At 31.4% G+C, this 27,220-nt stretch overlaps 1 protein-coding gene across 3 annotated transcripts in view; it reads right to left on the bottom strand.

The window, feature by feature from the left end:
- Nucleotides 1-16,010, bottom strand: part of LOC142326065 (sodium/calcium exchanger Calx-like) — a 113,629-nt gene extending 97,619 nt beyond the window's left edge. For 2 of the 3 annotated variants that reach the window (XM_075368181.1, XM_075368182.1), the window contains exon 1: nt 15,905-16,010. The gene's annotated coding sequence lies outside the window, so the exon portion shown is untranslated. The remainder of the gene's footprint in view (nt 1-15,904) is intronic. The other variant, XM_075368183.1, reaches the window with a different exon arrangement.
- Nucleotides 16,011-27,220: the final 11,210 nt, after the last annotated feature.

Here is a 27,220-nt window from a genome sequence, read left to right on the forward strand (position 1 = left end):
AAACCATATAACTGTTACATTTGTCACAACAATTTTTATCGTAGTTATAAATATCAGTAAACTACTGAATGAAAATAACTAGAGATCTTATTTCGCAATGGTAATAGAAGCTCTTAAATATGCTTTAATCTTATAAATTAAATTAAATAATAAAATCATAAAGTAAATAAAATAGGTTATAAAAGCAGTAGCTATTAAGAATAAGAATGCTAGAAAATTAAAACTACATACGTCACGAAAGAAAAACTTTTAACTTAGAATTCATTACTAGTGCTTTACAAACTCATGACAGAAAAAAAATTGCTTTATTCTATTCAGCATTATTTAATTTCTATGTTATTGTTACAAACTGAAATTTAATTGAAGAAAATTGGTGGATATTACAGAAAATTAGCATTAAAATGTACCCAGTTTTTCGGTTCTTTAAGAGGTAGCGAGATTTTTCTTCGTTAAGAAATTATGCGACAAAAATAATACATAAATAAATTTTTAAGCAAAGTTTTATTTTTCATTTAAGTATCTTTTGAAATTGTTTCCTACTTTTTGTTTAAGAAAAAGTAATCAGAACAGAATACAATCGCTTCAAAATTCTTAAGAAAAGTAGGATTGTACTACGTTTGTACAATACTCTACACTCCCAGGAAGGAAGCGAGTTACGTATTTTAACAGACAGATTAAATTTCTTATAATTTTAAATGGAGATTCTTCTTACCAGAATTAATTTTCAATCGCACTGTTAATTGAAATATGAAATAATGCCCGTATCTAAAAGGTATTGTTTAATCAATATTTAAATTAAAAATAAAACTACGCTCTTTAATACAAGTATATATCAATGTTATGTATTCATTATCGAAAATTAATTTTAAAAAACAGGATACTTTTTATGTGCTATTTTACGTAACTCCTACAGATTTTCTACTAATAAATAGCAATTTACAATAATAATACAGAAATAGAACAAGCTTAATTACATATAAAAGCCATTTTTTTCTACAAAGCGGTTCACAAATCATTCAATGACAAGCGTTTTCTTTCATGACGCGTAATATAGACAGTAAATATCAAATAAAAATACTTCTTTTTAATTATACTAGAACGTGAAGTATTGCACTCTACATACATAATGACTAAATTTAATTTTTATTCATAAATTCGTCAATATTTATTTTAAAAATAGTAAAAGAAAAATGAAAAACGTGTATTCGGAGAAAAGATTTGATGTAAACATGACTTCCTTGTACGCCTGTTAAATGTTACACATTTTTAAAAGTACATAAAATTTTATTTAAAATCAGAGGTTAAAAAAGAAGATAAAGCTGATTCGAACCGATGTGCTTTCCCCTTATAAGATCCAAATATTTCATTTATTAAAATTTTAAAATTTCATTTGGCTATAACTCTGGAACCAATGAAAATAAGTACCACTTATGACATCGTTGAAAAGAGCTCTCAATGAGGGCTTATTACTGCACTTAAGAAAAACTCCAATTTTTTTTAATTTTGGCCTTTTTTGGACACTTTTGGTTCAGTCGATTGCAATCAAAAAAGGAGGTGCACAACTAAATATTACAACAATCCTAAATACAAAATTTCTACATTCTACAAGTAATCGTTTTTGAATTATGCGAAAGAGATACATACGTACATACATACAGATGTCACTCCAAAACTAACCAAAATGGATTCAGGGATAGTCAAAATGGATATGTTCGTTAAAATCTGAAAACCGAAATCTTTCGCGATCACAATACTTCCTTTACTTCGTACAAGGAAGTAAAAACATAGTAAAAAGAAAGAATAAATCTAATAAATGAGAGACATGCAAGAAAAAAATGAAGAAATCATTGTAAAGATTATACATGTAAATTAACAATAAACTTTCTTATATTCAAATAAATAAGAAATTAGTTTGTTGAACTATTAGACATCATCTTCCCTTGAAAAACAAAAATTAAAAAAAACTTTCTACAGATAAATATTCAACAATAAATAAACATAAAAATTATTTATAAGGACAAATACCAGCAAACTCTCTACTATTAAAATAAAAGATTATATGTAATCAAGGTTAATAATTTACAAAAATAAAATGATAAAAATGTAAAAATTTTTACAACAAAGTACATTTTTTTAAAGATTCTTAAAATATCTATACATCACGCAGAATTCATTAATTAAATAAGTTTCATTTCCTTTAATAACATCAAAGGTCAACAACCTTAAAATATGTTGAAAGAAATTCAATGAAAGCAATTTACTATCTTTCATATGCTGTATTTTGTACAATAGTAAATTCACATTACTATCTGGGACGTCAATAAATTATAGCAAATCAATAAACTTCCTCTTTCTAGACAAATAGTTATATAATTTTACATGAATATAAAGAATCTTTGGGAATAAATGAAACAACGAAAACTTTTAAATCGATGTAGCTTTCTAGAGCAAGAAACGTTTAAATATATTCCAGCGGACAAAAATCCGGTTCCAAATATGATTTTATAACAATTTTAAATTAATAAACATGTACTTCGAAGAAACATGTAAAAAAATAAAATAAAAACACAACGAATGCGATACGATATCTATACCAATGCATCGCTTTTCGTCAGGAGGTATACACTAATATATTATTTTAAATTATTTATCCCAGTATTACTTATGATGTAAGGCGTATAAAGAATCTCAGACACCAGAGGCATTAGTCACCAATTTGCTTTCTCAATGATTAATGATGCAAATCATGAAGTCGGTCCCTGTGATGAACAGAGTGAAAGTTCCAGTTCTTTTTAGAACTGAATTCAACTGTAAAGTGATGAATGATGACGTTAGCTTGTTAATGTACAACCCATCGGGTTGGTCTAGTGGTGAACGCGTCTTCCCAAATCAGCTGATTTGGAAGCCGAGAATTCCAGCGTTCAAGTCCTAGTAAAGCCAATTATTTTTACACGGATTTGAATACTAGATCGTGGATACCGGTGTTCTTTGGTGGTTGGGTTTCAATTAACCACACATCTCAGGAATAGTCGAACTGAGTATGTACAAGACTACACTTCATTTACACTCATACATATCATCCTCATTCATCCTCTGAAGTATTATCTAAACGGTAGTTACCAGAGGCTAAACAGGAAAAAAGAAAGCTTGTTAATGTACAGCAGTATAATCGGCTGAATGAGCTTAATATGATATTCGAAAAATTTAAGATAACGGGAAATTACTTCAGCCATATTTTCCCTTACAAGTAAGAAATGGAATTATTTATTTTATGAATGATTAAGCCAATTTCATTTGATTTATATTTTTATCAGTCTTAAAGGTAAACAAATATTTTTCATACATTTTCTATTAACATCGATTACATTTTAAATTCCGAACGTATTTCATCATAAGAAATATTTTTATTCGATAACGAATGAAAAACTCGATGTAAAAAAACCCCAAGCGACGTATAATTTTCCCATAGTTTGCAAAATATATTAATATTTTTGTATTAGTTAAAATGTTTTTAGATAATTTAGTAATTATTACGTATTTCGCTTCGTCGTCCTCCGTTATCCTTCCCCAGTCTTTCTTTCTTTTCCCTGTTTAACTTCCGGGAATTACCGTTCAGGTATTACTACAGAGGATGAATCAAGATGATATGTATGAGTACAATCTCAGTTCGACCATTCCAGAGATGCGTGGTTAATTGAAACCCAACCACCAAAGAACGCCGGTATTCATGATCTAGTATTCAAATCCATATAAAAGTAACTGCCTTTACTAGGATTTCAACGTTGGAGCTCTCAACTTCCAATCAGCTGATTTGCGAAGACGCGTTCACCACTAGACCAATCGGGTGGGTGCAGTTTTGATTCTCTCTTTTTCCTGTTTAGCGTTCGGTAATTACCGTTCAGATAGGTTCGAAGGATGAATGAGGATGATATGTATTAGTGTAAATGAAGTGTAGTCTTGTACAGTCTCAGTTCGACCATTCCGGAGATGTGTGGTTAATTGAAACCCAACCACCAAAGAACACCAGTATCCACGATCTAGTATTCAAATTCGTGTAAAAATAACTGACTTTACTAGGATTTGAACGCTGGAATTCTCGAGTTCTAAATCAGCTGATTTACGAAGACGCATTCACCACTAGGTCTACCCGGTAGGTGCAGTGATTTGTTTTCTGGATGAACTTAACGTCACCCAGTATTTCACTAAAGATAAAAATGTTATTCAAATTTCTCTATATTCACTCAGAAATGTAACCGAGGTTACATTTGAAAAGAACATTTTAAAGAAACATTAAAGATACATTTTAAAGAAAAACCGAGGTTAGAAAATTTGTACATCAGAAAAATTTGTTACTATCTGTAGGTGGAGAAAAAATAAAATAAATAATTTTCCGACATTTTTTTTCAGTGTATCATTTCTTATCGCCCCAGAGCCGGACATACAACTAAGCCTTAACACAGCTCCAGGGGGTGCCTTCGCCTCAAACTGCCTCGTCGAGAACTAATATTGCCCCCAGGCAGCCGGAACTCGGTCTTTTGATGATATGCCATGCCTCTAATGAGGGGACTCCAAAGTAGTCCCCCCCACCGGGACTAAGGTCTTACTTTACCCCCCAAAATCCTGTGGGATAAAGCTACAAATCCAACGAGAGAATTTGTGGAGCGATACTCCACAAATACATAATTGTGGGAGTGATAGCATCTCCTCTTTTCCGGAAGGTTTCAGCTTTGAATCCCGGTCAGGCATGGGATAATTTATTCATATGCCACCAAGTTCTCATGCATAACTTCAAGCATTAAATTAAAACATAGTAGGCTGAGTAACCCACTGTAGCAGGTAACGGAAACTGTAGCAGTGTATTTTTTTTTTAATTTTATTGTGAACAATGAATGACTATATAAACACGTCCTCTCTCTCTCTCTTACTGCAGTTTTAATTTCTAGTTAAACCGTATTCCGTATTTTTTGTGTTCTACGAGAACTAAAATACTGATTACATTCACAGGATCTGCGTTATTCAACAGCACAAGCAACGAAGTTAGGATCATCAATAACTAACTTATAACCAATTGAAGAATAATTCGTTTTTAAATACTATTTTGGAGAGACTATAAGAAAGAGACTATAACTAACGTACTTATAACGGGGTAATTACAGTTATTTTTTTACTTCATCGAATTATGATATTAAATCAATACACATATAAAAAAATAACAATAAATTCAGTATGAAAGCTGCAGGAATAAACACGAGATAAAGGCCATTGACATCTACGATTTTGCCCATTATGTACGGCTATTAAATTACAGAATAGGTACAATAAGTAAAAAATAAAAAATATGCAATGTAGAACAATGAACAAAAATTACAGCTCTCGTACTCTTTTTTTCTTATTTTAGAAAGAATAAAAACAAATTACAGGAATTAAATTGTTAAAATTTAACTGTAAACAAACCACTAAACAATACATTGGAGATAAAATTAGTTGTGTTATGACAACACATTTTAAACAACAGAAAAAACTTGACTCGAAGAACAATTAACTATTCAATAGAATCTACTTTTTAAATGCATGAAACATGTAAACAAAACGTGTTTACAAATATATAAAAATTATCGCATTACTAACAAAAATATTATTGGTACATAATAGAAATAATAGCATCATCAATAAAAATAATAAATGCTACTACGAACAGCAATAAAATATTGTTACGTCATAATGCATGTCATATTAAAAGTAATCAGTCCTTGACCGACGAGTAAATATACATTAATATAAAATGTCAAAAATGAAATAAAACACGAAACACTATATCAAAACACATTGCAGCCCACAATGACGCACCTTTAAATCGGTTCCTTTTGTTAATATAATTATCGCTATTGAACCTCGTATTAAAACGCGAGAGTTCTTCAGTTAAAAAATCAAAACAAGTTGATGACAGAATTAAAAAAAAATTTTTAACACGAAGACAATAATTAAAAAAATTAGTTTTAGGAAGACTTCATACGAAAACTACTACTATGGTAATGGGTACAATGATTCAACTTTCGGAAAATTTCGACATATCTTCGCGTTTCACATCCCCCAGACCCCAAAACCGTCAGCTATATATATATACACTGTTTTTAAAATTGCGACCTGGTTATACTTTTTCGGATTCTACTTGTAAAACTAAATAAATAAAAATGTCGTTTTCTCCTTCATTCTCCCCCTATACGCCATTTTGTTATTTTTGTATAATACTTTATATCTCAAGTTCGGATAATGGAATCATATTAATATTTGTTAAGCGTCTTGGTAGAAGTTTTAAAATTAGCAAAACTTAAAATAATACCTTCGCAGATTACATAGTGGGGGCCATGTTTATTTTTCAGTCCGTTATATCTCCATAAATATTAGTTTTATCAAAATGTATGATATTACTAAAATATTAAGCCTTTATTTTGAACAAAATTACATTTTATTTTTAAAAAGCGGTTAACAAATAGCTGAGTTATGGCAGAAGATTGATGTAATTATGTGTCTGTTTTCATGTCCGACACTTTACGTTCAATTCGATGAAATATTTTTTTTTTTTTTTTTTAATTCTAGTATTGTAAATTAGTATCAATTAAAGAAATAGTTTTTTTCACAATAATAGACCTAATAATTATAACACAAAATAAAACATCAATTTTCTCCCATAACTCGACTATTTGTTAACCGATTTTCCAAAAATAAGTCATTTTGTTCAAAATAAAAGTCTTAATATTTTGGCAAATAACATAAATTTTGATAAACTAATATTTATGGATGTAAAGGATTGAAAGATAAACATGGAAGCCATTTTGTAATTTGCGAAGATATTTAAGTCCTGATTTTTTGATAATTCTAAAACGTTATTACCAAGACGCTTACTAAATATTAATGTGATTCCTCTATCCCAACTTGAGATATAAATTTTTATATAAAAATAATAAATGGCGGAAAGGGGGAGAACGAAGGAGAAATTGCCACTTTTCCTAAAGATATTTTTTGTTTAGTTTTACAAGTATAATCCAAAAAAGTAAGCCAGCCCACCAGTTTAGAAATACTGTGTATATATGTATATATATTTCACTTTCTTGTGGACACGATAACTGCCGTAATTTTGTGCCAATCACGTTCAAATTGTTCCCTAAAAATAACTCGACCCAAAGTCTCGGTCGAGTTTGTTAACGGCTAAAATCGGACCATGGAGTGTTTTCGAAAAAAAATATATATTGCTATCACGTTTTTATTAAGTAAAATATTGAATTCGTTTAAAGTCCCTACTATTCTTTGTATAAGGGCCTAAAACTTATCTAAATAAAGTCTTCTGATATCATCAACCATTGGCCCAGGGGGTGGAAAAAATGGGGTTTCGAACACAAAAAAATCATACCTCGATTTAATAGGAACAGCATCGAATCGCATTAAAGTGGTCATTAGTCCTCTAAACATTACCTAAAACTTTTTTCTGAAACAGTTTTTGATATGACGAACCCTTACAGCAAGGGATGACCAAAATGTTGCTGGAATTGTAAGAAGATGGGGCTTGTATGCTAAACATGTGAAACTTTTTTCACATGCAACCATTGTCGTATTGAGTAAATTTGAAGTTTTTCTTAACTTTAACGTGGAAATCTTTTTTATCCCCTACTTAGCACCGGTGAAATCTACCTCCTGATCTTTTAAATGCAACGGATGATATGGACGGTTACACCAACCTCATCAATCCAATTCAATCAAGCTGAGATGTATGAAAATTAATTGACATAATAATAACGGTTAAAGGCGACGTGACAAAAATGTAATACGTCATTTACTAAATGGCTTATTCATTCATAAGAACAACAAGAAGTATAATTATGCCAGATTATTAGGTAAAATAAAAGAGTGAAATGGTTTGCTGTTTGTTGCCTTCTTCAACTAGTCATATACGCGTCGTCGTATAAGCATAGCTACCCTACCGAAATGCCGGTTTAATTCAGAAAATAAACAAGATTGAATGCGTTAACCTGATATCATTTTGAAGAAAAAATAAACACTTCTATTGATGTCCTTATATCCCACCGTTTCATATGTGTTAAAACTATAAAATAATAAATTAGTGTACCCCTGAATTACATGAAAAACACATCAAATAAGTACGGTACACGTACAATTAAAGTTATTAAAAGATATTTACAAATAACTTTCTTCAGCGCCCATCTGTGTGATTTATAGATGTGTTTATCCAATATCTGTAATCCTGCCATTCTAAAATACGAAAAAGCCGATAAGAAATAGACAGATCTAAATAAATTAAGAAAAAAGATATAAAAACATTACTGAATTTAAACAATAACCGGAAGGTTTAACGAAACAAGTAACAAATTTTTTTTGTTAGTTTCTAGTTTCATTTATCGATTACAGATTATTTCGAATATTTATAAAATATACACGTCACTAAACGATAAATCATATCTGAATCTGAAAGATTTACCGTTGACGAGAACTTTTAGTATTTAAAAGAAATAACATAAAAATAAAAAGTTTCTTTCACAGACGATGATGTAATTAACAGATTTATTTTACTAGCTGGGCTACATTTGCAAAATAAGGATCATCTCAATTTTTTTTTTTCTAAACTTTCCTTTCTTACTACTCTCGGAATCGAGTGGACATAATCACTTTCAATGGAACTGGATATAATTTATACGGGACTTCTTCCCATATGGAATTCAAACACTGGAAAAAACTTTACAGGAAATCGAATCGATCAACCAATACAAATTATTAAAATATAAATTTAAAAAAATAGTTATATTAGTTTATAGTTTTAATACAAATTATTATTAGTTTTATCGCTTACAGTTTTAAAACTATGCCGCAATTCAAACACGTGGTTTATGGCAGTTATCAAGAATATGTTCAAATTAACTGTTTCAGCCGCTTGTGGCGTGTTCATCATACTCAATACAGTCACGAACGGTAGCTTAAGATACCGTTTTAACAGTGTTCATAAATTATATCAGCATCTCGTTAGATCATCACGACCTCATAAACAAATAAGGATACACGTGACAATTATTTTACTACATTATTACAAAGAAAACACACACCCCAGTATAGTAATTCTTCAATAATATCCAATCACGAAATGTAATCACGATATAATGTCGGGAACGATTTGAACTCATAAAACTAACCTGAAAAGAATGCATTTATGAACGTCAGCGAATTCATTTAACTTTTCAACATTAATATCATACTAAAAAAAGACCAAAGAATCGATGTGAGGAAATCAAAAGTTCTTAACTGTTACATTTTATTTTTTTATATAATTAGAGGAAAAAATCTTTTTTTTAAACTAATGAAACATATAATATTTATTGAATACGTTGTTATACGTGTAAAAATCACTGAATTCATTAACATACCGATTTAAATAAGATGATTGCTCATTATTAATTTTTTTATCAGGATAACCTTTTTTTAATATATTTCTCAAGTTTTCTCATGTCTTTTTTTAATACTATAAGTTAAGTTCCATTTAGTTTATTTTAATACACAAGAAAGACAATGTACCGATTGCATAATTATATGGTATTAACTACCATACATCTTTAACTATCAATACCTCTTTATTAGTCATTTTGCGGCAATACCTCTCAGGATATTTTGAAATAAATCCGTATCTTGGAAGCACTGGCGCCATATAAAGTCATTAAGATACGACTCAAGCAGTATTCTACTGATGCTGCTGTCAATTTTATTTCATTATTTGACCGACCCACACGTACTTTCTATCGTTTGAGTATGCACTTCTCTTAGCGGGTCAATGAAATCTTCTGAGTGGTTGACCGTTTGGTGTTTATAATTATCCGGTAAGTTTGAATACAACGTTACACGTGCCTCTCGTCTGAAATAATTACCGATTTCCGCCGAATACAAAAGGCAGTAAGTAACGTTACTGCATTTCTGTCCTGTACAGCAATCAAAAACATTGTTTGGTTTTACGACAGAAACTGCCGAGGTAGAACCCAGCCGAAATTATGTTCCCGACGTAAGAACAAGCTCTCATTAATTTCAACTGTTAAGCCCCTCTTCCACCGATTACTAAGGGATTGTTTATGACATGTGCCCACAAACCAAAATATTAGTTATATTTAATGTTTAAACGAAAAAAAGACCAAAGAATAAAGATAATTTTTGAAAATTAACGGAAAAGATCAGAATTTATAAATATATGCACTGATAATGATACGACAACAAAGATTTAATCACTGAATTTCATTGATAACTCTGGATAAGTTTGTTAACCAATTTACAATAGAATGAAGCAACCTTTCTTTGGTAGGGTACGTATAATTCTAATGATATAAACTTTAAAGACAAACCATACAGAAAGTGATTTATATTAACTGAGCCTTGAGTATCAGAGAATTTCAAGAGTAAATACATACAAATGAAGTATGAATATAGTTATTTTTAACACTAAGCCAAGCAATTCACAAATAACTGTACTTATTTTTCCTTCTTGTATTACAGGGAAAACGCTAAAAAAAAAGGAACAAAAATACCCACAAATACACTAAAACAGTGAATTAATAAACATAGTATATAATTTAAGGATAAAGATACAAAGTCAACATTTTAACATACAAATATACTATCAATTTTTTTAATTTTTAACTGCTTACGAAGATATGTAGCCTAGCAACCGCATAAAAATTATTTTAATCTAAATGCCACCAGCTATTTGAGCATCACACCTGAAGAGCTTAAACCGTTTCTAATTTATGTTTGTAAATATTTTTAAAAACATTTCTTATTCTAATTTATGTCACAATTTTTTGTTCATTTCAAACTCCCACTTTATCACATAATTACTAATCTATGCATTACATCCACTATAGACTACATATCTTATAAAATTACTACCTTATTAAAAATAGATAGATAACAAAAAACAAAATCATAAAACGTTTTAGATGTCAAACAAATCTATTCTTCTAAAAATATATACAAACATAAAAATCATACTATGTAAAAAAAAATAAAAATTATACTTTTTTTTACAATAATCATCAGTCACTGTCATGGAAAACACCAGTCACGGAAAATAATTATTCTACCGAGTGGTATGCATAACATTCTAAAGGCCGTTATTTACGGGCATGTCCACACTTTTCGAAATCAATTAAAATTATGTTGGATGGCAGATGATTAAAAATACTTTGTTCGTATATGACGAAGAGATTACGACAATACGAGCTTATTATTGGGGTCTACATAAGAGTACTATAAAAACGAGTCCTATGATTGTGTGTCTTCGGGTTATATAAAAAAAATAAAAACTTACTTTTATTCCTTTTAACCCAACAAGCGTGTTAGAGATAAATTAAATACAGATGTGTATTTAAATATTCCCTTCAAGTACCTCTGTTAGATTTGACATAAGTACACATTTTTTCATTTATAAAAAATTTCCATACCTACAATTCTCCAGACAGTAATAGAGTACTTATATTAATTGTAAAAAAAGTGAACATAATAATTACTATTAATGATTTAGTACTAAATACATGCATAGAAAAAACCTCATCTTAATAAATTGTTATTGAATTTGAAATAACCCTTCATATGTACGGCTATGTATGTACGTACGACCGTATGTGTAAATGACTATAAATATGAACAAAAACAATCGAATAATAATTTTGTCTTAAATTCCAACTCAAATAAAGCATCTGTTGATTGGAACGTTGAAAACATTTATTATTTGGTCTTACTGGAATTAATGGTTAAACCACTAACCTATTTCCTTTTAACAAAAGTTATTAAATATTTGGTCTTCTATTAAATTGAATTTACATAGCAATTAAAACATAAACCAATGGGCGTGGCTTCTATTAGTTATATTTTTTTTCTCGACGGACATTTAACAAAAAAAAACAACAATATGAAATATAATTTTCATTAAATATTTCACAAAGATTATACCTAAACCATCTTTTAACAGATTACAGTTTCTTCTGTTATTTAAATTTCCAGACGACAGAAGCTGTAGAGACCTAAAATATTAGCTATTATCATAATTAGGTTATAGAATCTATACAAAGCGTAAGAAATTTATAATGAAATAAAATTTAAGTAAAAACCAATAAAAACCACTTCAATAAAATTGTAGAGAAAATCGTAAGATCTTTGATGGAAAAATTTTCTAGACCAAAGACCAATGGGTAAAAGGACTTCACAAATTGGGACCTTTTCAATTTCAAATGTTTTTAATTGAAGTTGAAAAAAACGCAATTTTGGGAATAGTATAAACGGCCTTAACCCACCGGGTTGGTCTAGTGGTGAACGCATCTTCCCAAATCAGCTGATTTGGAAGTCGAGAGTTCCAGCGTCCTAGTAAAGTCAGTTATTTAACACGGATTTGAATACTAGATCGTGGATACCGTTGTTCTTTGATGATCGGGTTTCAATTAACCACACACCTCAGGAATGGTCGAAATGAGACTGTACCAAGACTACACTTCATTTACACTCATACATATCATTATTCTTTTCTTGCTTTTTCCTGTTTAGCCTCCGGTAACTACCGTTTAGATAATACTTCAGAGGATGAATGAGGATGATATGTATTGAGTGTGAATGAAGTGTAGTCTTGTACATTCTCAGTTCGACCATACCTGAGATGTGTGGTTAATTGAAACCCAACCAACAAAAAACACCGGTATCCACGATCTAGTATTCAAGTACGTGTAAAAATAGCTGGCTTTACCAGGACTTGAACGCTGGAACTCTCGACTTCCAAATCAGCTGATTTGGGAAGACACGTTCACCACTAGACCAACCCGGTGGGTTCATACATATCATTCTATGAAGTGTTATCTGAACGGTAATTACCGGAGGCTAAACAGGAAAAAAAAGAAGTGTAAACGACCTTGTGATATTGGCTGGATGACATCATTGTTACAAATTGTCGGTACCGCAGTGATCGGCTAGCTGGCCGCGGCAGATTATTGTTATTGTCAGAATAATGATTCAATATTCGATCGATTACAATATTAATGCTTTTTTAATTTTTTTTTACAAATGGGTATTTTTATTTAATACTAAATATACACTACACAAAAATAAACATCTGAATGACAACAATGAATGAAGGATTCAACTTGCTTGAATGATCTCTGAAGAATGAAATACTGTAAATAAATTAATACGACGCGGCGTTTACACTATTCTCAACAAAAATACAATTGCTGCCACTTAAAGATCTACCTACGAATAGTAATTAAAATTTTGATGTTTTCAAACTTTCCATTCATGATGTAACATAAAATTGAGAAAATTTCGATACCTTAAAATGTTTTAAAAAAATTTGTAATATTCTTTTAAGTAAATATGTCTAGATCATAATAGATTATGTTTACATTTATTCTTAGGAATTATAAATTTATTAATTAAACATATTATTAATAAATAAAACTACTTTTAAAATCGTCTGGACATAAACGATACAATTGTAAGGTATATATATATATTCAGAGCAATACTCAAATCAAAAATATTTTGAATCTTCGCCGTAACAGAAATATTAAAATTTCCATATTAAATTAAAAAAATAAAAGTTTCACGGTCATATATGAAGAAAGAATTGAAGAACAAGCAGTTTAGAAGTTATAAACCTATTTGGTAACAGCAAAATATTTAGGAAGGCTGAAAACTAGTACATCCAACAGCAGCAGTTCCCAAACAGTAGTGGACTGGGAAAAAAATCTCTGTCCACGAAAATTTGAATTAACATAGGATAAAAAAAAACTCTTGCAGAGTTCTGAGTAACAAGATCGACTTTTCGATAATTTAATTTGGTTTAATATTTCTAACCGTAGATAAAGAAAGGTCAACGTTCTGCAGTATCATAAGAAACCACACTTCTAACCGGCCCCGCTCAAATGTTTTAGACTTTAAGATGAATATAACTCAAGATCAACTCAACCAATCTTCATCAAATTTTAAATGCAACTTCAGATACACCACTGAATGTCTGCTACTACTTAATGGACTATATCAAAGACATTTATTAAAAACATAACCAAATTATTTTTTTTAAATTTTACCCAACCCGAATTTGTTTAATAACAATCTTAAGTTTCATCAAACACAGAAAATATAACTAATTAAGCAATCATAAATCGAAACAAATAAAATTATCTCAATTCAAGAAACATTAAAATTTCAAAATTTAATGAAAGCATATCAAAATTTCAATGAAATTGATCACGTAGTTTTAAAGATTTTCGAGCCACAAAATTTTATACATAGCTCGTATGTACAGGAATCCCAATTTAAATAAAAGATATCGTACTCATCTCAAAACGTATAGGAAATTCATTTTCAGCCCATGCAACAGAAAGTAAATTTCGTACTATTCTTCGAAATTTTCTACAACTTATCTATGTGATCGAGTTTTTTTTTGTTTTTTTATAGTAAATACAGAAACACCATGTTTTCAATAAGACCTGAGCCCTCAAGTGTTTTCATTCACTTCAGACGTTGAGATGTTAGCAAAGCGAATGAATAAACTTTAAAAATATTAATTATTTGATCTACTAGTATACTTGTGTAACATTACAATTTTTTTTTTACTATAAAAATATAACCATCTTACGCCGATTGTAGGTTGTCCCTATTATTATTTTAACAGCAATTTAACTAAAAAATTGTAAAAAGAACATCAATATAAATCTATTACTTCTGAAAATCACAAAACACTGAAGATGAATCTCCTCTTTTAAAAGAAAGTTCATGCTAGTTTAATTTTTCTTTTTTACAATTGAAAAAAAAAACTGCAATATCTTAAATTCAGTTATTTCCTTTTGTAAGCAAACTAGTGGCCAAATACTAATCTTAAACTATTATGTGATTACGTGATGGAAGTAATGACTTATTTCCCTTTAAAGGAAGAAATTCCTTTAATCAATAGATACGAGTTGGATTTTCCTATATAAAGGCTTATAAATCATAATCTAGAGACTTCACAAAAATCTTAGTTTTTCTCACAGCTAAATTTAATAGAAACAAATTTATAAATACCATATTTATTTATTTGTACTAAAAAAAGTACAAATAAAAAATAAATATAAAAATTAAGTGAAAATTTGAAAGTAAATCTGTAAATATTATACAAAAATATTTAAACAATATTACATACCAATTTGGTTGTATCAATTCAATTCACAAACCAAACGCAAAATAGTTGTGTGCAAGTGAAAACAATTTGCTATTTGATGCACTGTTTCAAATATATTTATTAAAAACATCAACAAAAATTATTATTTTTTAATTCTACCCTCCCTAAATTTGTTTAATAATAATCTTCATTTCGTCAAACACAGGAAATATTTATTACTAGTTAATCAATCATAAATCGAAACAAAAATTAGAATTATCTCATATCAAGAAACATGAAAATTCAAAATTTAATGAAAACAATTGATCGTAACGTATAAAATTAATTTAATCATATCTTATCAGATGACATTTCTATTACCAATAAATAAAGTCTGACAAAACTGAAAGGTTCAGTTTTTTTTAATCCTAAGATAGATACACGAACGAGTACATTAATGATTTGAATATAATTCATCTATATAAAGATTCATCGATGACAAGCTAGAAATATCATTGGATACAAATATAGAACACGAGAAAATATATTCGGGTAAAATAGAAAAAAAAGTGCTTTCATCATACAATAAATTGATAAACATCTCGATAAACACACGCAGAATAACTTAACTGTTAAACGACAGACAAAGATTCAGTTTTCCATACATAAATTCAAAATAAATAATAAGTTGGAAGAAGAATAAATTAAATTAATAATATTATAATACATACATACCCTTAGTTTGAATTCAATGAAAACAAGCAAAGCACACCAACCTGGAAGGTAAACAAGAACACGCACCAAACAACAAACTAACTGACGCTCGGTTACATTGCTACACAACATCCCCACTACATTGACAGTAACGTGAGTCACTCCCCTCTATCGGAAACACACGCCTCTTCTTGTCCTTGAACCAGGCGGACGGTTGTAAAGTTTAAATCTCTGGTCTCTGGTAACTGGACTACACGAAACGAAAGAAAAGTAGCCGGTATCAATGACTCATAAACATGATTATATTTATAGTATGTATTAATAATCTTTCCACTTTAATTTTAATAAAACTTTCTTTTTATGTCGGTTAATGTTGCATTTAGCTACATCATGTTTTACTGGGTTGCTGTGATAGCTTTACGATCAGTGGTTTTCTAATACCGATAGGATCTGCAACGTTTCACTTGAATTGTATACTTACCATCTTCGTCGAAAAATATTATTGAACTTAAGAAACTTAATTCACGAAGGGATGAAAAATTAGCCTATATTTTCATTTTAATTCTAAGTTATATAAAAATCGCCTTAAAATTCACTCATGTTATATTAATAGTATAGCGCATCTTTTTCTTCAAGTGAAATACAAACGCAAATATAAATTTCACGTTATTTGAAATCTTCTTCATATTTTAGACACATAAGAATATTTATTGGCGTATAGAAATAACTCTGTCATTTACGCTTTATGCTCATTATAAATAACGATACATAAAATCAGTTAAGAGACTACAGAGTAAATTAAAAATTGGTTACACATTTTAATCTGTAACTAATGCTAAGATCAACGGTTCTAACTTTATAACTTTTCTGTAAAAGTTATTTAACAAAAAATTATGAACGATTCATTTTATTTATTTATATAATTTTTTTTTTAATTCTCTAAAATTAAACTACCAGACTGATTTTCCTTATTCTTTCTGCATGTCCAAATCTTAATCTTGCTTTTCCTTAACCCGTTCAAAACTATTTTTGAATTTGAAAAAGTCCTTTTACATTCCTCAAAATCAATCCTTCTCTGTCCTCGCCTCTAGGAAACTTCATTAATAGAATTTTTAGTAATTGTATTAATAATTACATTTTTTAATCTGTTTATTTTATTACTCCATTTATATAAACATTTTTATACATTTATATAAACGCGCGCCCACATACACACACACACACACACACACAAATATGCAGTACGGTATACCAATTTCATAATGTACAGTCATGTATAATGATACAGTGTACAGTCATGTACACTGCATATGGTGGTTATATTCGGTAACTTTGTTTGTACAATTATTTTTTTTACATAATTGAATATCTACAAACAATTCCCTCGCAAAAATGAATAGATGTTTTAATTGTTTATAACAGACTTGAAGAAGAGAAAGACGAACAGTAATTAACTTCGTTATACTTCGTTTTATTCTGGCTGCCGATTGATGATGAAATGAACTTTTTATACTGTGTGAAAAAATACCATGCCTGACCGGGACTCGAATCCAGAATTACCGGGTGATATGCAGACTCTACCACTCCACCACGGAGATCGGCCATATTGATAATAGAAATAATAATTGTTTTATATGTATATATTAATGGCCAGTATCTAGTATGTACGCCCACTCCGTATACCATATACGAGGTGCTACCCAAAGGTTCAGGGAATATTACCATAAAAATAAAATAGCTCACCATAACTTATAATTTCCACTGTCTCCTTCAAAGTAATCCCCTTGAGCATTGATACAGTGATCCCAGCGTTTTTCCCATGATTCCATGCATCCCTGGAAGTCTGCAGGTATAAGAGTTCGAAGCACGTTATGCGTTTCTTCCTGAATCTCCTCAATTGTGTTAAAACGACGGCCTTTCAATTGAAATTTTATTTTCGGAAAGAGAAAAAAGTCGCACGGGACAAGGTCAGGTGAATAGGGTGGGTGGGGAATCACTACCGTCTTTTTGGAAGCCAAGAAATTCCGAACTGCTAGCGATGTGTGCGCGGGCGCGTTGTCATGGTAGATAACCCAGCTGTTGTTACCCCACAGATATGAACGTTTGCGCCTAATGCTTTCACGTAACCGCTTCAAAACTTCACAATAGAACATCCCATTGACAGTTTGATCAAGAGGAACAAATTCCTTACGGATAATGCCTTTGATATCGAAAAAAAAATCATCATAGACTTCACGTTGCTGCGAACTTGGCGACTTCCACTGCGACGACTGCTGCTTAGTTTCAGGGTCATACCCGTACACCCATTTCTCATCACCGGTTATGATGTTGGAGATGAAGTTAGGGTCATCTCTTGCTGAATTTTTCAATTCACTACAGACAGCTATGCGATTTTGTTTCTGGTCGCTGTTCAACAGTCTCGGTACGAATTTTGCAGCAATGCGTCTCATGTTCAAATTGTCCGACAAGATGCGTTGCACGGACCCATATGACATTTGTAAGATTGCATAAACATCATGGATTGTTTGTCTATGGTCTGCAACAATAGCCTCTCGCACTTTCGCGATGTTTTCCGGTGATGTGCTTGTTGATGGTCTTCCTGAACGCTCATCGTCATCGACTGTCGTTCGTCCATCTTTGAATCGTTTTTCACTCATAGCATTGTCACCAAATTCTTCCACAAGCATGCGATGGGTTACTGCACCAGTTTTTTTAAGCATGAAGCAAAATTTGATGCAGGTTTTTTGCTCTTTAAAATCTGCCATTTAAAACTTCGCCGAAGCAGTAAAACATAACGTTACACAACCGCACGAAAGTCAACAATGCGGCCTCTCACCGTCACAGCTGTTGGAACACTGATTCACAAAGAGTACTGTTAGCCACATCTACCGCCAGCAGGTCATACCAGCAATGGTTCGCGCGCGAAATGCAAATTCCCCGAACATTTGGATAGCACCATATACGGAGTAGGCGGGAAGTCCCTTTCCGCTAATTATGAAATTATTAGGAAGGTCCAACTTACCTTCTATGAATCTAAAATGTCTGTGTGGGTTCCACCATGTTCAAAGCACATGCATGCGCCTCCATGTCCGATTGTTCATCCGCAACAGCATATCAAGGGTGATCATTTCAACCTTAGTCGTAGTTTGGTATGGAATAATGGCGGATACGAGTATTTTCACTGTCGAAGAGCGTTTGTTAGCTTGGTGTGGGTACACTAACATCCATACACTGGTAAGAAATTGGAGAACATTATGAATGACTTTGTGCGTTTTAGAGAAGTCATCACCATCACGGCAAACGTTACTGACATGGTAGAAGAAGGCTTTTAACTCAGGAACTGTTCTTGATGTGCCACTCAACGGGAGGCCGAGTACTCGAGCTGAGACGTGTGATACTATGGAAGCATCAATTCAACGATCGCCGATGAAATTAATGCGCAAACGTTCTGCAGAGTTGTGCGTTCCAAGATCGACAATGCGAGACAATATACGCAAGGCTTGAAAGTTAAATGTTTTTGTCCAGCTACAGTTAATGAGTTGAGTGACAATAATCTTGATCGAAGTGTTTATGCATGCCAGTTATTGCTTGAACGGTTTCCGTTCAATGCAATGTCGCAATCGTTGGAACGGCCGGTCAGAAAAGTTACCGACGCCATCGCCTTGACCAGCAAGAAGCCCTGACCTCGCCACACCTGAAAATACACTCTGGGGTTTTGCAAAAGAAGAGATCCGAAAACGCAGATACGTCAATAACGAGCTGCTCCAAGACGCTGTTCGGTAAGCATTTGAAATGATCATCTGATGTGCTATTGCGAATGAAGAACCGGTCACAGAGGCGCAACAGCTATGCTTTGAACATGGTGAGAATCCACACTGACGTTTTAGATCCATAGAAGGTAAGCTGTAACTATCCTAATAATTTCTTAACTAGTGCAAAGGGTCTTCCCGCCCATTTCGTATTAATATAAATTTTTATTGTATATCCTCTTTTTTCCCCTATTTAGCCTCCGGGAATCACCGTCAGGTATTACTTCACAGGATGATATGTATAAGTGTAAGTGAAGTGTATTCTTGTATAGCCTCAGGTGAACCATTCCTGAGATGTGTGGTTAATGGACTTAACTACACATCACCCAACCACCAAAGAACACCAGCATCCACGATCTAGTATTCAAATCCGTATAAAAGTAACTGCCGTTACTAGGATTTGAACGTGGAACTCTCGACTTCGAAATCAGCTGATTTACAAAGACACGTTCACCACTAGGACCAACCCGATGGGTTCTTATTGTGTATCCTACAGCGTTTCTCTTGGACGTTATATTTAAATAACAGGTATACATAATTTATTTGTATTTGTATGTATATATTTATCATTTAAAATATAGATACTTTAATAAAAATAACATCTTATTTTCGGTTGCGTAATAAAGTGAGAACTATTGAACCGATTTATCATGAAAGAAAATATATCAATATTTAATTTATTCTAAGCTTAATACCTAACATAAAACTGCAAAAAGGTTTTTTTATCTTTATTGCACAGTGATATTTGTATAAATATTTGTTTAGAACAACGGTAAGATGAATCACTGTCTATACAATATACGGATTTTATATAAATTTCATTAGAAATAAAGTCTTATAATTGAACATCTAGTTTTATATCAGACTTATTTGCATTTAATTACAAAAGTCAATTTTTGCTTCCTTTAATTCAGGTTTGTGGTTTTTATACTATGTTACAATAATTGTTTATTTAAATCATCTGTTACTGTCATTCTTTAGCAGTTTAGCGTCAGGAAGGGCATCCGGCGATAAAAATCGAACTAAATCTCTTCCGTCTAGGCCCAGAAATACCAAAACCGAATTAACATATAAAATAAAAAAACCTTATACAGTAGACATAAAGAATAAATACAAAAAAAAGCTTTTTATTTACTTCCTATGTAATTACGGTACGGTTTTGTGTTGTAACTAGTGAGTGTAATCTAACCTTACAAAAAACCCACAATTTATAAAATATTTAAAGTAAGTTTTATCATAAATCTCCAAAGGTTATTTAACAAACGTACCTCTGAATTAAGTCAATAAATTATCCAAAATAATTAGGTATCGTTCGTTGGAATTCAAGAGGAATCATTTACATTTAATGTCAATTGAACCAGATTTATTTATTTATTCACTTCTGTAACAACAGGCTTCGGCCCAGTTATATATATATATATATTTATTTTTTTTCCCCCCATCTTATGAATTACCTGTAGGAGGGCATCGTCTTTCCTTACAGTACATTATATGATTCCTTTTAAGTTATACATGTAATTAATTATCTTCTGATATAACTTAATGTTATTTATTAACTACGGCAGCTAAAACCCAATAAAATAACTACACGAGAAACGTGCATATCATTACTTCAACGTTCCTCTCAAAAAAATTGGCAGCGACGATTTCGTAACGGAAGTCGACAAAAACATGTTCGCAAAGTAGAAAGAAAATTCCAGACGCGGTTCTTTTACAGCAGTTGATAATCGATATAATTCAAAGTCAGACAAACGAGTCCCTTAAATTTTCCTGACAGATACTTGACACAACAACGAATAGTCATCAACCAATATAAATCAATTTAAAAAAAACTGTCGTTTATTGTAATTAACGATGGGCGTATTGTATCAACCCTATTTAAAATAATTGGGTTTCAGTATTTCAAAGGCAACCATAAATATAATTTTATCCACCCACAGAATGGTGCTAATACCCAAAATACTGAAAGATTTACTTATCAGTTTGAAAGGTTCTGGAGGAAAAAATAAAGAACTACAAGTTTTAATTAGAGGAATTCTAGCATCAGCTGTTTCATAAAGATCTTCCAAATTCAAAATGTATGGTTGCATTAAAAAAAAATCATCTAATAATATAACTTACTAGGTTTTGTAAACAATTTAGCTATCTTTGTAGAATCAAATCAAGAAGCAACCAATCAAATTAATTAAGAGAAATAGCCGAAAAAACAATCTTGCAGATCTCCTTATCAAAGACAGAAGTGATGACAATTGCCAATAAATATCTCAAAAAGACAATGGAAACAAAATATAGTAAAATTCAGATTACAAATGATTTTAAATATCTTGGAGAAATAATCAAGAGAAACAGAACAGGTAACAAGTGATTGTTACCAAAAACATAGATAAGAACAGCTAAATTTTAGCAGAAAAAATATTTACAATAAATATCCTTAACATAAATGCAAAGTACTTATACTTTAATGCAATTGTAAGACCAGTCATTTAATACGACATGGAAACCACAAATCTAACTGGAATGGAAGATCTACTCAAAATAGAAAGAAGAATTTTAAGAAGGATCTATTGTCCAAGAAAACACAAGCGGGTTACTACAGATTGAGGTCAAACAGAGAGATAAAATAAAATTGAGGATGCCATAAAGTTGAAGACCTGTAAGGAACAATAACTAGGCAGACTCTTAGAGGAAGTATTGTTGTTCCAAGACCTTATTGTACATCATTTCAAAAAATCTGATGTGAACACTACTTGACTTCCTTGTACGCCTATTAAATTACATGTACACTTTTTTTTTTTAATGAAAAGTACATAAAATTCCATTTCATTGAAAATTTCTGATTTTTTAATATTTTTTATTTTTTTTGTTATTACTGAATTATTATTTATTAACTAGCAGACCCAACAATGCTTTGCTATTGCTAACCTTTCCCTTTTCCACTTTCTTCCTTTTACCCTTTCACCCAATTTCCCTTTCCATGTCCCCAATTTCCCTTTCCCTTTTCAGTTATCTTCTTTTCTCCTTTACTCTTTCCCATTTTCTTTTTCTTTTTTCCTTTCCCCTTTCCATTTCCTATTCCCCGTTTTCCCTTTTTTCTTTCTTCCATTTTCCCCGTTTTCCTTTTTTTACCTTCTTCCCTTTTACCTTTAGATTTTCCCTTTTCCGATTTTTCCCTTCCTCCCTTTTCCCCCGCGCATAAATCGGTCCAGTAGTTTTTTAGTCTATAGCGGACACACATATCGGAAGCATTGAAATGGAATTGTAAAATACAGGTGATTCAAAGAAACGGGAAATTTTGAAAGTTGTATTGGTAGCCGTGGGCGATTGGTACCACTTGATAAGTGGCGCCAACCTCTCTAACCTAACCTGCCATTTAGTTGTCATGAATTCTTGGAGTGGTGCGCAACGTGCATTTGCTATCAAAGCGTTTTATAAAAACAATAACAGTGTGGAGGGAGCGCGTAGAGAATTTCGCCGTCATTTTAATCTGGGACGGCTCGACCGTGTTCCATCAGCACATGCAATTAAAACATGGATATCTAATTTTGAGGAAACTGGTTCGGCAATGAAAAAGAAACCTCCAGGCCGTGAGCGAACCGTCCGTACACCATAGAATGTTCAAGCTTTACAAGATGCTGTCACACGAAGTCCACATCGGTCAATCCGTCGTCTCTCAGCATCTTTACAATTGCATAGTTCAAGTGTTCGAATAATGTTAGTGAAGGACTTGCAATTCCATCTGTACAAGTTGCAGATCGTCCAGGAACTGAAACCGAACGATGCAGTTGTGCGAGCACAATTTTGTAATGTAATGCTTCAGAAGATAAATGATAACGAAGAGTTTGTTCACGAACTGTGGATGTCAGACGAAGCGCATTTCCACCTGAGTGGATTTGGTAACAAGCAAAATTTCAGATACTGGGCACAAGAAAATCCTACGCAGCTACACCAGCGTCCGTTGCACAGCCAGAAAGTGGCCGTGTGGTGTGCTATGTCATCTTACGGTGTTATATGCCGTTATTTTTTTGAGGATGACAACGGTCTTGCGATTACAGTGACGTCGGCTCGTTACGTAGCCATGCTTGAAACCTTTGTTGAGGAATAACAAAAGAGATTTCCACCAATTCTTAACACAACCTGGTTTCAACAAGACGGAGCAACGTCACATACTGCACGAATATCGATGGCAGCTGTACGCCGATTGTTTGGACAACGTGTCATTTCACGAAATGGTGACATTAGATGGCCTCCCAGATCGCCTGATCTCTCACTTGCGATTACTTTTTGTGGGGTCACCTTAAAAGCAAAGTGTTTTACAGTAGACCTGCTACAACGGAAGAACTGAAGGCAAAGATCCGAGAAGCAATTGCAGAAATTCCAATTGAGATGTTACGTTAAACCATGAACAATTTAACGAAGAGACTTCGTGAGTGTTTACGTAGAAGAGGAGGCACCTGCAAGATGTCATCTTTAAAAAATAAATTAAAATGTATGTATCCTAAAATGGCAACATTTGTACAATTACATGAAATAAAATTCATTTTCTAAAAAAAATTTTTCATTAACGTTATTTAATTTTTTAAATTTCCCGTTTCTTTGAATCATTCTGTATTTAATATAGCGTGTGTTGTTTTTACGTCCAACAGATAGCGCTGTTTTTCCAAAACAAATATCAATTTTTTACCTGTCATGTGACAAGTGCATAGGCATATAAAAACACGCGCGTATTCAAATGCAACGTTGTGTCAAAATTTCAAAGCAATCGGTGAAGAACTTTCGGAGATTTAACATTTTTAACAAACGAACATTTTTAATAAATCAGTGTATTTAAATTTAAAAAAAATAGAGCATTAGACAAACTCATGTAATAAGAGTAACAAAAAAATGAGAATTTATAAACAATTACAAAAAAAGTGAAAATTTTTATTTTTAAAATTTAAAAGTCCTTCTTTTAATAAAGTTTAAAGTTCCTTTTAATACAATTTAAAGGAGGAATGAAACCTGAATCTTCTTCTTTTTTTTTAGTTTAACCTCCGGGTCCACCGTTAGGCATGCTTCAGAGTATGAGATGAATGATTTGTAGCGTGTGTGAAAATGCCATACCTGACCGGGATTCGAACCCGAGACCTCCGGATGAGTCTTAACAAGTTGTAAGAAGCATATTACACACAAGTGAAAACAAATTTTCTACAATCACTTTAAATTGAATACAATTAAAAAATGCACAGTTAGTAACAAACTAACATTGCATTTTATTTTTGTGTCAAATAATTAAAAAAAATAACTTTTTTAAAAATAAAAATACAGGTTTTAGAAGATTTTGATAAGAAAATCCAGAAATAATACGATTCTAAATCATAATTTTCAATTAATATTAAATAGTCAGATGTTTCACCAAATCTGATGTGGACATTACATGACTGACTTCCTTGTGTACGTCTATTAAATTACGTATATACATTTTTTTAAATGAAAAGTACATAAAACTTAATTTCATTAATAACTTCTTATATATTTTTTTTTATTGTTACTGAATTATTATTTACTATACATTTTGTTTTACAATCAGAGGTTAATAAATCAATATATTTAAATTAAAAAAAAAGTTAAAAAGGAACATGAAATCGGATTCGAAATGATGTACCTTCCACTTGTAGGATCCAAATATTTCAGTAATTAAAATGTTATTTGGCTATAATTCTGGAACCAATGAAAATAAGTACCACTTATGATATATCGTTGAAAACCTCATAATGATGGCTTATTACTGCAGTTAAAAAAATCGAAAAACCAATTTTTTTCGATTTTGGATTTTTTGGACACTTTTGGTCCAGTCGATTGCAATCAAAAGGGGAGATGCACAACTAGATATAACAACAGTTCTAAATCCAGAATTTCATTAGCCTACGGCTAATAGTTTTTGAGTTACGCGAGATACGTACGTAAAGACGTCACGCCGGAACTAGTCAAAATGGATTCAGGGATGGTCAAAATAGATATTTCCGTTGAAATCCGAACATCGAAATTTTTCGCGATCACAATACTTCCTTTCCTTCGTACAAGGAAATAAAAACGTTTCTTTCTCCAATATCTAGGTTCTTTAACTGCCTGCCTGCCTGATAGTAAAAAATTCCTGTAATCTGAATCGATTTAAATTTAACTTAAAGAAGTGGATTTTCTCTTTGATAGTTGATGAGGTGGAACCAATGTATTCAGTAGTGATTAGTCTAAATGAAATAATTGTCAATTTTAAATTTAAATGGGATCATAATATACTTATATTCGAACCTGGTCGATGTCGATAATGTTTTGTGGGCTTAGATGTGTGTGTGTGTGTGTGTGTGTGCGCGCGCGCGCGCGCGCGCACGCCTGCTAGGAATTAAAGTGTTGATCTGCCTACGGTCAAGCTTTTGCTTTGATTAAATATCAGTGAGTAATAAATCAATAAACTAAGTTGTTTATATTTTATATAATACATTATATTACATCACTTCTGTCTTTTTTGTGTATGTGTTATGTACCCAAGTTGCAATTGAAATAAATAGATTTAATAAAATTAAAAAAAGCAATAAGAAAAGGACCACCGATATTCTATGGACAAATGGTCCGAATAAATTAATCAACACTAAACAAATAGAGTTTCGATAAAATGTGGAGTTACAAAGGTCAAGTATGTTAAACAGATTAAAGAAGAGCGGAAGAAGTTCAAAATGTATAGAAAGAGTCTTGATCGAAATGAATATAGAAGAAAGTTTTTTGAATTAAAGGTTCCTGTAGGGGAAAAGAAAAAACTCTACAGAGGAAAATAGTTTGAAGAAAGATGAGTTAGACCGTTCGAGAGATTAAAGGATTTCTGAAAGAAAAGAAAGAAACCAGGTGCAGTGTTATTTGTGTGATCCTTGAAGGCCTATCTACGAAGAAAAAAAAAATATAACTTACGCGATTAGTCATACGATACTCTTTATGGAGAATACAAGGATGGTTAATGGATTAACTAACTATAGGTTAAGTCTAATTGAAGTTCAAAATATAATCGGGATTCAAACTGAAGCTTTACGGATAATGACATTAATATCTAATTTTAAGTCAGAATATTATTTTTTTTAATTAAGGCTGGAAACATTTATTTAAAATATAAATTAGTGTTTCAAACTAATTAGTGTAAAAATATAAATTAGTGTGAATAATTATAAATATTCTTGTTTGGTCTTGCCTTAGATGCAGAAAAAAATGGATAACAAAGTAAAACATCGATAAGTCAAGACAAAATATCGATAAATATAGTTATCTACTTAATCTTTTGGTTATTTTCAATGGCCACTAATTAAATTTACCCTTTTCCGTAAAGAATCTAACCACAAATGTCTTATAATCACAATGGAAACATTTATATTTCATAAATCTTTAAATTAAAAATATTGTGAAATTTGTATTTATTACAAATTTTATGTATTTTAGATTAATATTTTAAAATAAGTTGTAACAGATTTATAATTATCTCAAACGTTAAATAACTTTATAAAGATTGTAT

This window comes from Lycorma delicatula, chromosome 6 (genome assembly GCF_047948215.1).
Source record: "Lycorma delicatula isolate Av1 chromosome 6, ASM4794821v1, whole genome shotgun sequence".
NCBI lineage: Eukaryota > Metazoa > Arthropoda > Insecta > Hemiptera > Fulgoridae > Lycorma > Lycorma delicatula.